The sequence below is a fragment of the Zea mays genome, chromosome 3, assembly GCF_902167145.1.
Source record: "Zea mays cultivar B73 chromosome 3, Zm-B73-REFERENCE-NAM-5.0, whole genome shotgun sequence".
In the NCBI taxonomy this organism is placed as follows: domain Eukaryota; kingdom Viridiplantae; phylum Streptophyta; class Magnoliopsida; order Poales; family Poaceae; genus Zea; species Zea mays.
Genome location: NC_050098.1, coordinates 65,131,671 through 65,149,107, shown reverse-complemented (window position 1 = coordinate 65,149,107; position 17,437 = coordinate 65,131,671). Strand labels below are relative to the sequence as shown.

Genomic DNA, 17,437 nt, shown 5'->3' with positions numbered 1-17,437 from the left:
TCATGTGACATTATCCTTAAAGTGGTATCTCAATTTTAAAAGTCTAAGTGCATGTCTCCTATAGGTATTCGAAACTTATATGCACACTTTTAGGGGTAGGTCACTCTATAAGATGGTACCTTTGAGACTAACACATTTTCAAAGCTTATCATGTGTGTAGTAGTCTTATTGGAAATAAAATGGGATCCTTAGAGAAAAGAAACGCACTTCCACTACTAGAGATATGCTTATTTAAGACGCACATTTTAAGACGTATATCAATGCATTTTATAGAACCGTCTTTTATCATATGGTGATGAGTAAGTTAAGACGGTTTGTTGGAGATCCGTCTTTAATAAACAAGTGTTTTGAGACAGTTACATAGTAAGAAATGTCTTATATTGATTTAAGACGGATTGTTATTGAAAACCGTCTCAAATCAATATACCTTTTGAGTCATTAAGATTGCAAGAATTGTCTTAGATTTTGGTTAGTATATTAGACACTTTTGTATATGAAACCATCTGAAATAAAGATATTATTGAAGTCGTTTAGACTATAAGAATTGTCTTAGATGTTAGTGGGTATATTAGACATTTCTAAATATGAAATTGTCTTCATATGATATTTCTAATTAGACATATTGTAAAAAAATATAGTAAATAATGAATTCAACTTAGTTTGATGATATATCTCTTCAGTTTTTTTAAAACATGAATCCTCCTCCCTCCACATTAACGTTTGGCGCGTACGACTACACCACATCGTGCTGACGTGTGAAAATTTATTTATCATTTTCTTTTTATGTCTTCACTTTCTCTCCTGACCACGAGCCCTCACTAGAGACTACCCCTCGACCCGATTCGGTTTGGACCCAATAAAAAAAGATCTTTAATATTTCGTGTCCCTTTGTTTTCTCTCCCAGCTGAGCCTGCGCCTGTACTCTGATGGGCCAACCCACTAACGTTCAGCGGCAGAGCCCGTTATTTCCCCACTTCAGCGCCCACACTTGCGCCGCGGCAGCAGAACACCTTCTTGACCCGAATTCAATCCGTGCGCAGGCACCCTCCGCCGGCGACGGCTCACGCATCGCTCGGCGCCCGCCCCACGTCCCCGAGGCGACGACCGGCACAACGCGCCCTCGCGGCGCTACCCGACACCTGCGACGAAACGCGCCAAGTTCAGGAGCGCGTCGACACAGGGGCTCGGGAACACGGTGTCGCCATCGCGGAACCCTAGCGAGATCGTCGGGAAGGTCCGAAGGTGAGCACGTGTTTGTGTAACCTTTGGCTCCGGTTCGCAATGGTGGACGGCGATGGTGACAGGGAACACCAGCAATAGCCGGTTGTGGCAGCTGCCGCCGCGTCACATAGCGCCGAGTTGGAGGGGCACATCACATGAATAGATCTGCGCAGTCTCGCATCATGGCAGTGCCGGCGGCCTCCCGGGCATGGCGACTCTCCCCAGTCGACCAGGCACCTCTTCGTCCTTTGGGCCCGTACCCTCCGCTTCCTCGGGCGTGTCCGCCGGCCATTTGGACGCCGTCAAACCGGTTGGCCGTGTCCGGGTCATCTCCGCGCCCCTCCTCCAAATGGCCAAACCCTACCTTGTTGTAGCTAGCCTACCCCTCCAGACGCCATTATCTTCCTGGTCAGTCCCGCCCACTACTCGTCTCATCAGGTAACACTTTGTATATGGCAGTCAACAAGGAAACTCTAGTCAGTGCAAAGCTAGCCTTAACACAACTTTCTGCTCCGATAAGTTTAACAACACATAAATGCTGACTTCTTGTCTATGGATTTCAATTAACCCCTAAGTTGGTGTATTGTGCAGCCAATGGGCATGGTTTTGCCTGGTGTGGTTGGATTCAAGTTGAGTGGGAAGTTATAGGATGGTGTCACTACTACTGACATTGTTCTTACTATGACCCAAATGCTAAGGAAGCACGGTGCTATTGGCAAATTCGTTGAATTCTATGGTAAGAATAGTAGAGAAGCATGGTTTACATCGTTGGGAGCATAATTTATCTTATTCATATATCTTTCAACATTTTTTCTCTTTATTTCTCTTTTGCATTCAGGTGTTGGTGTGGGCGAGCTATCTTTGCCTGCTAGGGCCACAATTGCCAACATGTCTCCAGAATATGGAGCTACCATGGGCTTCTTCCCTGTAGACAAGTAGCATTGGACTATCTCAAATTGACAGGCCGAAGCGATGAAACTGTATATTTCACTATGTGCAGACTACTCTTTTACCATACCCGTTCCATCATTCTGATATGTATATATTTTTATTAATAAAGCAAAGTTGTATATATTGCATTAAATGTGATTCAGGTGTCGATGATTGAAGCATACCTGCGAGCTAACAAAATGTTTGTGGACAAGCATGAGGTTTGCCTTTTAAATTTTACAGCACTTGGGTTCCATCCATCAATTCCTAATTTATAAGAAATTGACATATTTGCACTACTCATGGTGCCATGCAGCCTGAGACGGAACGAGTTTTCTCTTCATATCTGGAGCTGGACCTTAGTGAGGTGGAGCCTTGCGTTTCAGGCCCCAAAAGGTAGATATAGTGCTCCTTAGTTATGGTTTTCTCACTGTTGGACAATAACTATATATTTGTGCTAGTGCTAATGGGGACTTGGATCATTCTATGCCTGTTTGATTTGCCATCTTGCAGGCCTCATGATCGTGTCCCTTTGAAGGAAATGAAGTCAGACTGGCATGCTTGCCTGGACAACGAAGTTGGTTTCAAGGTAATAAGCCCTTGCTTTTGTAGTCCATGATATTTCCTTACAATTTTCTTTTAAAAAATAATGTTCGTGCATCTTAAATTTATTACATGGCAAACACTACTCCAGGGCTATGCGGTGCCAAAGGAACAGCAAGGCAAAGTTGTGAAATTCAACTTCCATGGAAGGCCAGCTGAAATCAAGCATGGCAGTGTTGTTCTTGCAGCAATATGCAGCTCCACAAACACATCAAATCCCAGCTTCATGATTGGTGCTGGTCTTGTGGAAGAAAGCATGCGAATTGGGCCTTGAGGTTGGTTTAGTGTACATAATCTTTTGTTATTGTATTGATTAACTTCTCTTCTCTGTTTTCTTACATGTGGAACAAGTCTTATATATATCGTCAGGTGAAGCCATGGGTAAAGACAAGCCTTACCCCTGGATCTGTGGTTGCTACTGAGTACTTGAAACATAGGTATATCTATAGTTTAGCCATCCAAACCTTGTTCTGTTAGTCCAAAATTGGGATGCGCCATGTCATCCGATGGCAATGAAGCAACTGTTTGTGGTTTCTCCATGCAGTGGCCTTCAAGATTATCTGAACCAGCAAGGGTTCCATGTCGCTGCGCATGGCTGCGCCACTTGTGTGGGCAACTCTGGTGACCTGGATGGATCTGTATCCGCTGCTATCATAGAAAATGGTACGGCATTATCGATGTTTTTTGTAGCTGCGCACATAACAAGTTTTTTTTGAATTGATTATTTGGTAGCTTATGGTCTACTCTTGCACATACAGATATCATTGCTGCTGCGGTGCTGTATCCTACTACCTGCTCAACCTTGGGGACAGCATCACCACGGACCACATCTCCTACTCGGGGAAGATCCCCGAGGGCACACCTGCGGCCAAGTATCTGCTCGAGTATGGCGTGGAGCCCAAGAACTTCAGCTCCTATGGTGGCCGCCGCGGGAACAATGAGGTGGTGATGAGGGGAGCGTTTGCCAATATGAGGATCGTGAATAAGCTTCTTAATGGCGAGGCTGGTCCCTGGACAATCCATGTTCCTACCGGGGAGAAGCTCTACGTTTACGATGCGGCAATGGTATATATGCTTATGCTTCATTATCATCATATTGCTCGTGCTACTTATATATATATATATATATACATACACGTGAATATATATAGTCAATCAATCAACCCCTTTTGAGTACATATGTGATGTACAACTTCTGATTTTGATTGCATATTGTTTCAGAAATGGAAGGAGATGCTGTCAGTTTTACCCAATTATCGAGTGAAGGAGTATATGAAGAAACTTTACAAGACATCTGTACAACCCTAGATGAGTTGCAGTAGATTCCACCCATTAAGGACAAATGGACAATAATCCATCATCGAAGCCAAATCATAAGCTAAAAGGTAAAAATTTCACTGAATGATTTCCTAAATAATCTTGTGCTTATAGATCTGTTCAAATATTTGTTTCCTAAATACTACTATTCTAGTTTTGGAAATTTGTTGCGTTTCAAGAATATATGATCTGTCGTACTCTACTGAATATGTTCAAATTTTCTCTATGATATGCAAACTGAATGTGTAATTATTATCCTCTTTTTTTAGTTGAAAATATGGTGGTACATATATTTATGTCCTATTTTGCAAACTGAATATGTAGCCCCAGTCATGTCTGCTGATCGTTGTATGTGTTTCAAGTCAGCACTGGTCCTCTTGAGGGAAACACAACAAGCTTAGGAAATGCTAATTTTCAATACTGAATTTGCACTACGAGTATGGCTTTAAATACACGTCAAACGGTTGTCAGCAGACGACACAATTGGCTGCTATTCTAGTGTTTTTTTGTTTAACTTGTTAATCTAGTAATTGATCCTCTTTGCAGCTTGCGAGTGTTTACATCCTTTCAATACTAAATTTGCAGCAAACATTATTTCACTATGGAGATCGAGTTTCCTAAACCTTGGCACCACTGCTATGCAGATGATGTGGTCTAAGCATACATGCTTTCTAGACATACTCACAGCGTATAAAATAGCTATGACCTTGGTTTTTGTTAGTGCCCACTTATGGAGCCCATTGGCTGCAGCTACTGCAGTGAACACCATAAAGATGGTGGCGAACAATAGGAATAAGTTGTCAAAGATAAGCTTGCAAGATACCTCGCAATCATAGGAATTTGTAATCGTCACTGCATAAAAACTGAATAAGTTGTCAAAGATAAGTTGATTAAACAACTCTATGTTCTTGTCTAAACTTATGCCTGTGATTTTTTTTTTGAAATCATAAGCATCCATTTTACCTTTTGTAATCTAACAAAGCAAAGCCCTAGCACTGGTTTGCCATCATCCAAGCACATATCAGAGTCTGCCATCCAAGCATGAATCAGAGTTTAAATATTTGATTTATGGTTCAGTTGTAGGTGAAAAGGGTGTTCCTTACCCTAATCATTAACAGTAACTCAACAGTAACAAGATGTGAAATAAGATTCAGTTTTCCCTACAGCTTTAGCTTACTCATGCTTTAAATAAGTTAGCAGGACTGTCACAAAGATATGGCCATTTTGGTCCTCTTCCCATAGATAATTATTTTTTTACTCTTTGTTCTGTTATTCCAAGTTTCTGAAATTCTTATATTGCCCTTCTGTAGGTTGAGAAGATGGTGCTTCTGGCATGTGGATGGCGCTATACGATTACTGTTCGTGACTCAAGTAATCTATACACTTATGGTTGGCGCAAATACGTTCAACTAGGACATATTGATTTTGAAGATGATTTAGTTCCACATAAACTAGAAGCATTGAAAGATAGCACTATATCTCAGGTAATACCTTCTACAAACATTCCATGACATGGTTTCAAAACTTCAATTTCGCTTTTCTAGGATACTTACAAAGACTAGTTCCATACTTCTATGCACATGTTGACATCGACATACCTTATACTGATGGCTATAATCTGCTTTTTACATATTGGTATATGTAGTCAGGTTTACATTAAAAGTTTAGGAAACTCACAAACAAATAGGAATATATCTAAAGCTACTTAGCCCAAAGCCCCATACAAAAATATCCCTGCCAGAATTAATTAGCATGTCCTCAGATGGGACATACCAGTATTTCATAAAAATGATTGTCTCTCCAATTATTAGTAGACTTACTTCCAGCAAAGTTCCTAAGAAGATAAGTTCTTTTGACAGATACAAAATCTAGCATTACTCTATTCTTTTTTATATATCTATATGACACTCATGATGTCACAATGTGAGGTGTTCAACTGTGTCTAACTAATAATTATTGTCTTCTCCTATTTGTTGTACAGGAAAAGATAGAATGGAACTCAAATTTTGGTGGTTGCACTAGTGTGGAGACTTGAATTCATGTATACACTTAGTTAGACTCAATGTTAGTGCAAACAGTTGATGACCAAGTTTTTTAATTAGTATTTTAGTTTGGATGTATAGTACACTTATGTATGAGTTATTTGACAATGCTTATTTATGAGATATTGAATGGCACTTGTCTATGTTATATTAATTATAATGTTATTAAATATATGGGCATGTGTGTATTTCTCTTTCAAATTATTATACCTTGGTATCTCAAAAATGATTATAAATTGAAGAATGTACTGTTATGTAAGTCATTTCATTTAAATTCCCAAAACGTCTAATATCAGTCTCCTAAATAAGACGGTTCTTAAAACGTCCAATATCAGTATCTTAAATAAGATGGTTTTCTGTTTAAAACGTCTATTATTATAGGATATTTTAGACAGTTCGATAAATGCTTTGTGACTTATAATGTTCGTATTCTCAACTGTTGTTTAGAATAAGTGTCTTAAATAAAAACATAATTCAAGACGGTTTATCGGACAAAATGACTTAAACAAATATTTTTTTAGACGATTATAAATTAAAAATTGTCTTATATAATATCTTTTGAGACGGTTTACAACCATCTTAAATGTGAGACATCTTTTGCGACTCCATCAAATTTGGACACTTCATAAGCGTCTTAATAACTGAAAATTAACCGTCTCATATAACATGATTTGTAGTAGTGTTCAACTTCAAAAGTGGCATAATGCACATTGGTATAAAGTTCAAATGAATTTCTACATGTGGTCTCTCTAAATTGATGTCATTATGTAGTCTTTTTCAATTGGTATCAAGATCTTTTAGTAGCTTATGCATGATTTCCCCATAAAATATATAGACTAAAATTTAGTTTCATTCTAATCTACCATCTACTATGGATAAGGTTTTCATCATTTGTTCATCATACATATGCATACATGTAGGGGTATAGTCTATATAATACAAGTGTCGATCTTTTATAATCGATCCCATATGTTATTAAAGAAACTTTCTTTTCAAAAATGGGGAGAATTTATAGGATCATCAAAATTGACCCTCCCTAATGATTTAAATGTCTTTGTTTTTAGTGTTTGATTCCAAAGGAGGAGAATTTGTAGGACTAAAGCAAGCTAAACCTATGTTAAATACCAAAACCACAAAATCAATTTTTTCATAAATATGTTCATTGGTGTCAAGCTTTGTTGGTATCATACATACAAAAATGTATTGTTGTGGTTGAGAAGTATTTGGATAGGGGGATAGAGGAACCTTTTAACTAAGGGGGGAATATCATCATATTTTTGGAAAATGGTCCTAGTAATGGAGAAAGTGGATTATGGAGTTAGAGGGCTTAAGTCCATAATACCACAATATGGGAATCATTTAGAAAGGGCAAGAGGGTTTCATCTAAAATCTTCCAAGTGGTGTCTTTTAGTGTCATATAAATCTTGCCTTTGCATCCTAGCAAGTAGATTGTATTTTATATTTTGGTATTTATTATATGCTTGCTTTGGTTGCGTTGTCATCACTCACCAAATAAGGGGGAGATTGTAAATAAAATGGACCAATGCTCATTTGATAGTTAAGATTTGATGTTTGGTGATCAGCATAACTATTTGGACTAACATTATTTGCTAGTATTTTTTATTATAGTTCAAAGGATGTAATGTGGAATTAGACATAGCCAAAGTGGTGATCAAGATGATCAACACCTTAAGAAAGACGATAGAAGACCCATTAAAGATCTACAACAACATGCAATTGTCCAAGACATGACATGGAACAAAGCCAGACGTGAAGATCATGAAAAATAGAAGAATAGAAGACATTATAGGGTGTTGGACCTTAAGACTTCACTACTCTCCTCATAGAGGCGTCAGACCAGTACAGTCATACAGTTCACTAGTGACGTCAGACTATAGCGTGGAGGTGCCAGAATGAACCGACTAAGGATAGAGCATCAGGCGCAACCGTCAGACTATGTCCTAGACAGCATCGGACCAAACAAAAAAATTACTCACTGAAGGGCCCACTAGTCAATGCAAAGGATGGGAAGGCATCGAACCATAGACTATAGTCCGACTAAGTTCATCTAGCCAGTCCAATGGTGCCTAGAAACTCTCAAGGAGTTGTCTATAGGGCATCAGACCCTGGACTATAGTTCGATGGAGGTTGTCAGACCAATCTGATGGTGCCTTGAAGCTCTCAAGGAGGTGTCCATAGGGTGTCGGACTATGGAGACTCTAGCCCGGTGAGCATCGGACAAGAGGGCGTGGGATCAAAAGCTCAACTAGCAACGAATAGAATCAAATGGCTAGTACACATGGTGTAATGAGAGAGCACTAGACCATAAGCAATGGTTTGACAAAAGGCCATCGAACCATATAATAGTACGCAGATGGCTAAAATGTTTTTCGATGGATAGTTCTCAGCTTGAGGCTATAAATAGGGCCACTACCACCATTTTACAAGTGTAAAAAATAAGGAACACCGCAAGAGAGTTGAGGCTCATCTCTAGTAGCTCTACACACCCAAGTTCTCAAAGATCACTTGGAGATTAGAGTAGGTGCTTTGCAAAGTGCTTAGGTTAGTGAAAGGGAATTAGGCTTACACCTAGTTCCTATATAATTTTGGTGGTTGAATTGCCCAACACAAATCTTTGGACTAACTAGTTTGCTCTAGTGCATAAGTTATACAGGTGTAAAAGGTTCACACTTAGCCAATAAAAAGACAAAGTTTTGGATTCAACAAAAGAGCAAAGGGCCAACCGAAGGCCCTCTGGTCTGGAGGCACCGGACTGTCCGGTGTACACCGGACAGTGTCCGGTGCACCAGAGGACTCCAACTCGAACTCGCCACCTTCGGGAATTTCCAGAGGCACTCGCGCTATAATTCACCGGACTGTCCGGTGTACACCGGACAGTGTCCGGTGCGCCAAGGAGGAGCGGCCTCAGGAACTCGCCAGCTTCGGGAAACTCCAACGGCTAGTCCGCTATAATTCACCGGACTGTCCGGTGTGCACCGGACTGTCCGGTGCAACTCCGGAGCAACGGCTATCTCCGCGCCAACGGCTACCTGCGGCGCATTAAATGCGCGCGCAGCGCGCGCAGAAGTCAGGCGCGCCCATACTGGCACACCGGACAGCAAACAGTACATGTCCGGTGTGCACCGGACACCCAGGGGGGCCCACAAGTCAGAAGCTCCAACGGTCAGAATCCAACGACAGTGATGACGTGGCAGGGGGCACCGGACTGTCCGGTGCGCCATCGAGCAGACAGCCTCCCAACGGCCACATTTGGTGGTTGGGGCTATAAATACCCCAACCACCCCACCATTCATTGCATCCAAGTTTTCCACTCCCCAACTACTACAAGAGCTCTAGCATTCAATTCTAGACACACCAAAGAGATCAAATCCTCTCCAATTCCACTCAAGCCTTTAGTGACTAGCGAGAGAGATTTGTCGTGTTCTTTTGAGCTCTTGCGCTTGGATCGCTTTCTTTCTTTCTCACTTGTTCTTGTGATCAAAACTCAATTGTAACCAAGGCAAGAGGCACCAATTGTGTGGTGGCCCTTGCGGGGAAGTTTTGTTCCCGTTTGATTGAGAAGAAGAAAAGCTCACTCGGTCCGAGGGACCATTTGAGAGAGGGAAGGGTTGAAAGAGACCCGGCCTTTGTGGCCTCCTCAACGGGGAGTAGGTTTGCGAGAACCGAACCTCGGTAAAACAAATCCACGTGTCTCACTTGTTTATTCGCTTGCGATTTGTTTTGCACCCTCTCTCTCGGACTCGATTTTATTTCTAACACTAACCTGGCTTGTAGTTGTGTTTATACTTGTAAATTTCAGTTTCGCCCTATTCACCCCCCCTCTAGGCGACTATCAATTGGTATCGGAGCCCGGTGCTTCATTAGAGCCTAACCGCTCGAAGTGATGTCGGGAGATCACGCCAAGAAGGAGATGGAGACCGGCGAAAAGCCCACTACAAGCCACGGGAGCACTTCATCGGAAGAGTCCCGCATCAAGAGGAGGGAGAAGAAGAAGATCTCCTCCAACAAAGGGAAGGAGAAGAAATCTTCTTCTCACCACAAAGAGAAGAAGGAAAAATCTTCTTCCCACAAACCGCATCGGAGTGGCGACAAGCAAAAGAGGATGAGGAAAGTGGTCTACTACGAGACCGACACTTCATCAACATCAACCTCCGGCTCCGATGCGCCCTCCGTAACTTCTAAACGCCAAGAGCGTAAGAAGTTTAGTAAGATCCCCCTACACTACCCTCGCATTTCTAAACATGCACCTCTACTTTCCGTCCCATTAGGCAAACCACCAACTTTTGATGGTGAAGATTATGCTAGGTGGAGTGATTTAATGCGATTTCATCTAACCTCACTCCACAAAAGTATATGGGATGTTGTTGAGTTTGGTGCACAGGTACCGTCGGTAGGGGACAAGGATTATGATGAGGATGAGGTGGCCCAAATCGAGCACTTCAACTCTCAAGCGACAACAATACTCCTCGCCTCTTTGAGTAGAGAAGAGTATAACAAAGTTCAAGGGTTGAAGAGCGCCAAGGAGGTTTGGGATGTGCTCAAAACCGCGCACGAGGGAGACGAGCTCACCAAGATCACCAAGCGGGAAACAATCGAGGGGGAGCTCGGTCGGTTCCGACTTCGCAAAGGGGAGGAGCCACAACACATGTACAACCGGCTCAAGACCTTGGTGAACCAAGTGCGCAACCTCGGGAGCATAAAGTGGGACGACCACGAGGTGGTTAAGGTTATTCTAAGATCTCTTATTTTCCTTAACCCCACTCAAGTTCAATTAATTCGTGGTAATCCTAGATATACTAAAATGACCCCCGAGGAAGTTATCGGGCATTTTGTAAGTTTTGAGTGCATGATCGAAGGCTCGAGAAAGATCAACGAGCTTGACGAACCCACCACATCCGAAGCTCAACCCGTCGCATTCAAGGCGACGGAGGAAAAGAAAGAGGAGGCTACACCAAGTCGACAACCAATAGACGCCTCCAAGCTCGACAATGAGGAAATGGCGCTCGTCATCAAGAGCTTCCGCCAAATCCTCAAGCAAAGGAGGGGGAAAGACTACAAGTCCCGCTCCAAGAAGGTTTGCTACAAATGTGGTAAGCCCGGTCATTTTATTGCTAAATGTCCCATATCTAGTGACAGTGACCGAGGCGACGACAAGAAGGGGAGAAGAAAGAAGAAGAAGAAGTACTACAAGAAGAAGGGCGGCGATGCCCATGTTTGTCGAGAGTGGGACTCCGACGAAAGCTCAAGCGACTCCTCCGACGACGAGGACGCCGCCAACATCGCCGTCACCAAAGGGCTTCTCTTCCCCAACGTCGGCCACAAGTGCCTCATGGCAAAGGACGGCAAACGGAAGAAGGTTAAATCTAACTCCTCCACTAAATATGAGTCTTCTAGTGATGATAATGCTAGTGATGAGGAGGATAATTTACGTACCCTTTTTGCCAACCTCAACATGCAACAAAAGGAAAAACTTAATGAATTAATTAGTGCCATCCATGAAAAGAATGATCTCTTGGACACCCAAGAGGACTTCCTTATTAAAGAAAATAAGAAGCATGTTAAGGTTAAAAATGCTTACGCTCTAGAAGTAGAAAAAATATCTAGTGAGCTAAGCACTTGCCATGAGATAATTGACAACCTTAAACATGAAAATGCTAGTTTAAATGCTAAGGTTGATTCACATGTTTGCAATGTTTCAATTCCCAACCCTAGAGATAATGATGATGATTTGCTTGCTAGGATTGAAGAATTGAACATTTCTATTGCTAGTCTTAAATTAGAAAATGAAAATTTGATTGCTAAGGCTAAAGATTTTGATGGTTGCAATGCTACTATTTCCGACCTTAGAAGTAAAAATGAAATATTGCATGCTAAGGTTGTAGAACTAAAATCTTGCAAAACCTCTACATCTACCGTTGAGCACACTTCTATTTGCACTAGATGTAGAGATGTTAACTTTGATGCTATTAATGATCACATGGCTTTAATTAAACAACAAAATGATCATATAGCAAAACTAGATGCTAAAATTGCCGAGCATAACTTAGAAAATGAAAATTTTAAATTTGCTAGAAGTATGCTCTATAGTGGGAGACGCCCGGGCATCAAGGATGGCATTGGATTCCAAAGGGGAGACAATGTCAAACTTAATGCCCCTCCTAAAAAATTGTCTAATTTTGTGAAGGGCAAGGCTCCCATGCCTCAGGATAACGAGGGTTACATTTTGTACCCTGCCGGTTATCCTGAGAGCAAAATTAGGAGAATTCATTCTAGGAAGTCTCACTCTGGCCCTAATCATGCTTTTATGTATAAGGGTGAGACATCTAGCTCTAGGCAACCAACCCATGCTAAGTTGCCTAGAAAGAAAACTCCTAGTGCATCAAATGATCATAACATTTCATTTAAAACTTTTGATGCATCTTATGTTTTGACTAACAAATCCGGCAAGGTAGTTGCCAAATATGTTGGGGGCAAGCACAAGGGCTCCAAGACTTGTGTTTGGGTACCCAAAGTTCTTGTGTCTAATGCCAAAGGACCCAAAACCATTTGGGTACCTAAAATCAAGAACTAAACTTGTTTTGTAGGTTTATGCATCCGGAGGCTCAAGTTGGATACTCGACAGCGGGTGCACGAACCACATGACTGGGGAGAAAAAGATGTTCTCCTCATATGAGAAAAACCAAGATCCCCAAAAAGCGATCACATTCGGGGATGGAAATCAAGGTTTGGTCAAAGGATTGGGTAAAATTGCTATATCTCCTAACCATTCTATTTCCAATGTTTTTCTTGTAGATTCTCTAGATTACAATTTGCTTTCTGTTTCCCAATTATGTCATATGGGCTACAACTGTCTTTTCACTGATATAGGTGTCACTGTCTTTAGAAGAAGTGATGATTCAATAGCATTTAAGGGAGTGTTAGAGGGTCAGCTATACTTGGTAGATTTTGATAGAGCTGAACTCGACACTTGGTTAATTGCTATGACTAACATGGGTTGGCTCTGGCACCGCCGACTAGCTCATGTTGGGATGAAGAATCTTCATAAGCTTCTAAAGGGAGAACACATTTTAGGACTAACAAATGTTCATTTTGAGAAAGACAGGATTTGTAGCGCATGCCAAGCAGGAAAGCAAGTTGGCACTCATCATCCGCATAAGAACATCATGACGACCGACAGGCCGCTTGAGCTACTCCACATGGATCTATTCGGCCCGATTGCTTACATAAGCATCGGCGGGAGTAAGTATTGTCTTGTAATTGTGGATGATTATTCTCGCTTCACTTGGGTATTCTTTTTGCAGGAAAAATCTCAAACCCAAGAGACCTTAAAGGGATTCTTGAGACGAGCTCAAAATGAGTTCGGATTAAGGATCAAGAAAATTAGAAGCGACAACGGGACGGAGTTCAAGAATTCTCAAATTGAAGGCTTCCTTGAGGAGGAGGGCATCAAGCATGAGTTCTCTTCTCCCTACACGCCACAACAAAATGGTGTAGTGGAGAGGAAGAATAGAACTCTATTGGACATGGCAAGAACCATGCTTGATGAGTACAAGACTTCGGATCGGTTTTGGGCGGAGGCGGTCAACACCGCCTGCTACGCCATCAACCGGTTATATCTTCACCGAATCCTCAAGAAGACATCATATGAACTCCTAACCGGTAAAAAGCCCAACATTTCATATTTTAGAGTCTTTGGTAGCAAATGCTTTATTCTTGTTAAAAGAGGTAGAAAATCTAAATTTGCTCCTAAGACTGTAGAAGGTTTTTTACTTGGTTATGACTCAAACACAAGGGCATATAGGGTCTTTAACAAGTCCACTGGACTAGTTGAAGTCTCATGTGACGTTGTGTTTGATGAAACTAATGGCTCTCAAGTAGAGCAAGTTGATCTTGATGAGATAGGTGAAGAAGAGGCTCCATGCATCGCGCTAAGGAACATGTCCATTGGGGACGTGTGCCCTAAGGAGTCCGAAGAGCCTCCAAATGCACAAGATCAACCATCCTCCTCCACACAGGCATCTCCACCAACTCAAAATGAGGATGAAGCTCAAGTTGATGAAGAAGAAGATCAATCAAATGAGCCACCTCAAGATGACGGCATAAATCAAGGGGGAGATGCAAATGATCAAGACAAGGAGGATGAAGAGCAAAGGCCGCCACAACCAAGAGTCCACCAAGCAATCCAACAAGATCACCCCGTCGACACCATCCTCGGCGACATTCATAAGGGGGTAACTACTCGATCTCGTGTTGCACATTTTTGTGAACATTACTCTTTTGTTTCCTCTATTGAGCCACACAGGGTAGAGGAAGCACTCCAAGATTCGGATTGGGTGGTGGCGATGCAAGAGGAGCTCAACAACTTCACTAGAAATGAGGTATGGCATTTAGTTCCACGTCCTAACCAAAATGTTGTAGGAACCAAATGGGTCTTCCGCAACAAGCAAGACGAGCATGGTGTGGTGACAAGGAACAAAGCTCGACTTGTGGCCAAGGGATACTCCCAAGTCGAAGGTTTGGATTTCGGTGAAACCTATGCACCCGTAGCTAGGCTTGAGTCAATTCGCATATTATTAGCCTATGCTACTTACCATGGCTTTAAGCTTTATCAAATGGACGTGAAAAGTGCATTCCTCAACGGACCAATCAAGGAAGAGGTCTATGTTGAGCAACCTCCCGGCTTTGAAGACAGTGAGTATCCTAACCATGTCTATAAGCTCTCTAAGGCGATTTATGGGCTCAAGCAAGCCCCAAGAGCATGGTATGAATGCCTTAGAGATTTTCTTATTGCAAATGGATTCAAAGTCGGAAAGGCGGATCCTACACTCTTTACCAAAACACTTGAAAATGACTTGTTTGTATGCCAAATTTATGTTGATGATATTATATTTGGGTCTACTAACGAGTCTACATGTGAAGAGTTTAGTAGGATCATGACTCAAAAGTTCGAGATGTCAATGATGGGGGAGTTGAAGTATTTTCTAGTATTCCAAGTCAAACAACTCCAAGAGGGCACCTTCATCAGCCAAACGAAGTACACTCAAGACATTCTAACCAAGTTTGGGATGAAGGATGCCAATCCCATCAAGACACCCATGGGAACCAATGGGCATCTCGACCTCGACACGGGAGGTAAGTCAGTGGATCAAAAGGTATACCGGTCGATGATAGGTTCATTACTTTATCTTTGTGCATCTCGACCGGACATTATGCTTTCCGTATGCATGTGTGCAAGATTCCAAGCCGACCCTAAGGAAGCTCACCTTACGGCCGTAAAACGAATCTTGAGATATTTGGCTTACACTCCTAAGTTTGGGCTTTGGTATCCTAGGGGATCCACATTTGATTTGATTGGATATTCGGATGCCGATTGGGCGGGGTGTAAAATCAATAGAAAGAGCACATCGGGGACTTGCCAGTTCTTGGGAAGATCCTTGGTGTCTTGGGCTTCAAAGAAGCAAAATTCGGTCGCTCTTTCCACCGCCGAAGCCGAGTATATTGCCGCAGGCCATTGTTGCGCGCAATTGCTTTGGATGAGGCAAACCCTGCGGGACTACGGTTACAAATTAACCAAAGTCCCTTTGCTATGTGATAATGAGAGTGCAATCAAAATGGCCGACAATCTCGTCGAGCATAGCCGCACTAAACACATAGCCATACGGTATCACTTTTTAAGGGATCACCAACAAAAGGGAGATATCGAGATTTCTTACATTAACACTAAAGATCAATTAGCCGATATCTTTACCAAGCCTCTTGATGAACAATCTTTTAACAAACTTAGGCATGAGCTCAATATTCTTGATTCGCGCAATTTCTTTTGTTAGATTGCACACATAGCTCATTTATATACCTTTGATCATATCCCCTTCATATGCTATGACTAATGTGTTTTCAAGTCTATTTCAAACCAAGTCATAGGTATATTGAAAGGGAATTGGAGTCTTCGGCGAAGACAAAGGCTTCCACTCCGTAAACTCATCCCTCGCCGTTGCTCCAAGCAACTCTCCGTTCTAGGGGGAGAAAACATGAGCACCAAGCAAAAGGACTTCTTCTTTGGTATAATCTCAACTCATTTATTTATGACCAAAGGGGAAGAAAAGCACTTCAAGGGCTCTAATGATTCCGTTTTGGCGATTCATGCCAAAAAGGGGGAGAAATGAGCCCAAAGCAAAAGGACCGCACCACCACCTATTTCAATTTTCAAAAAACTCAGTGTTGAATATTTTTCAATTGGTTTTCCTATTATGTTAAAAAGGGGGAGAAAGTAGTATTTCAAAATTGTATATCAAAACCCTCTTGAACACTAAGAGGAGGATCTCATTTAGGGGGAGTTTTTGTTTAGTCAAAGGAGAAGCATTTGAAACAAGGGGAGAAAAATTCAAATCTTGAAAATGCTTTGCAAAATCTTATTCATTTATCCTTGACTATTTGCAAAAGAACTTTGAAAAGGTTTTACAAAAGAGTTTGCAAAAACAAAACTCGTGGTGCAAGCGTGGTCCAAAATGTTATAAGTAAGAAACAATCCATGCATATCTTGTAAGTATTTATATTGGCTTAATTCCAAGCAACCTTTACACTTACATTATGCAAACTAGTTCAATTATGCACTTCTATATTTACTTTGGTTTGTGTTGGCATCAATCACCAAAAAAGGGGAGATTGAAAGGGAATTAGGCTTACACCTAGTTCCTATATAATTTTGGTGGTTGAATTGCCCAACACAAATCTTTGGACTAACTAGTTTGCTCTAGTGCATAAGTTATACAGGTGTAAAAGGTTCACACTTAGCCAATAAAAAGACAAAGTTTTGGATTCAACAAAAGAGCAAAGGGCCAACCGAAGGCCCTCTGGTCTGGAGGCACCGGACTGTCCGGTGCACCAGAGGACTCCAACTCGAACTCGCCACCTTCGGGAATTTCCAGAGGCACTCGCGCTATAATTCACCGGACTGTCCGGTGTACACCGGACAGTGTCCGGTGCGCCAAGGAGGAGCGGCCTCAGGAACTCGCCAACTTCGGGAAACTCCAACGGCTAGTCCGCTATAATTCACCGGACTGTCCGGTGCAACTCCGGAGCAACGGCTATCTCTGCGCCAACGGCTACCTGCGGCGCATTAAATGCGCGCGCAGAAGTCAGGCGCGCCCATACTGGCACACCGGACAGCAAACAGTACCTGTCCGGTGTGCACCGGACACCCAGGGGGGCCCACAAGTCAGAAGCTCCAACGGTCAGAATCCAACGGCAGTGATGACGTGGCAGGGGGCACCGGACTGTCCGGTGTGCACCGGACTGTCCGGTGT

At 42.2% G+C, this 17,437-nt stretch overlaps 1 pseudogene across 1 annotated transcript; it reads left to right on the top strand.

The window, feature by feature from the left end:
- Nucleotides 1–1,059: 1,059 nt before the first annotated feature.
- Nucleotides 1,060–6,268, top strand: LOC103650160 (aconitate hydratase pseudogene; annotated as a pseudogene). The gene is made up of 12 exons (NR_161182.1): nucleotides 1,060–1,242; nucleotides 1,813–1,957; nucleotides 2,060–2,201; nucleotides 2,316–2,372; nucleotides 2,468–2,547; nucleotides 2,665–2,740; nucleotides 2,846–3,029; nucleotides 3,124–3,191; nucleotides 3,299–3,819; nucleotides 3,976–4,139; nucleotides 5,382–5,555; nucleotides 6,053–6,268. The product of NR_161182.1 is annotated as an aconitate hydratase pseudogene (transcript).
- Nucleotides 6,269–17,437: the final 11,169 nt, after the last annotated feature.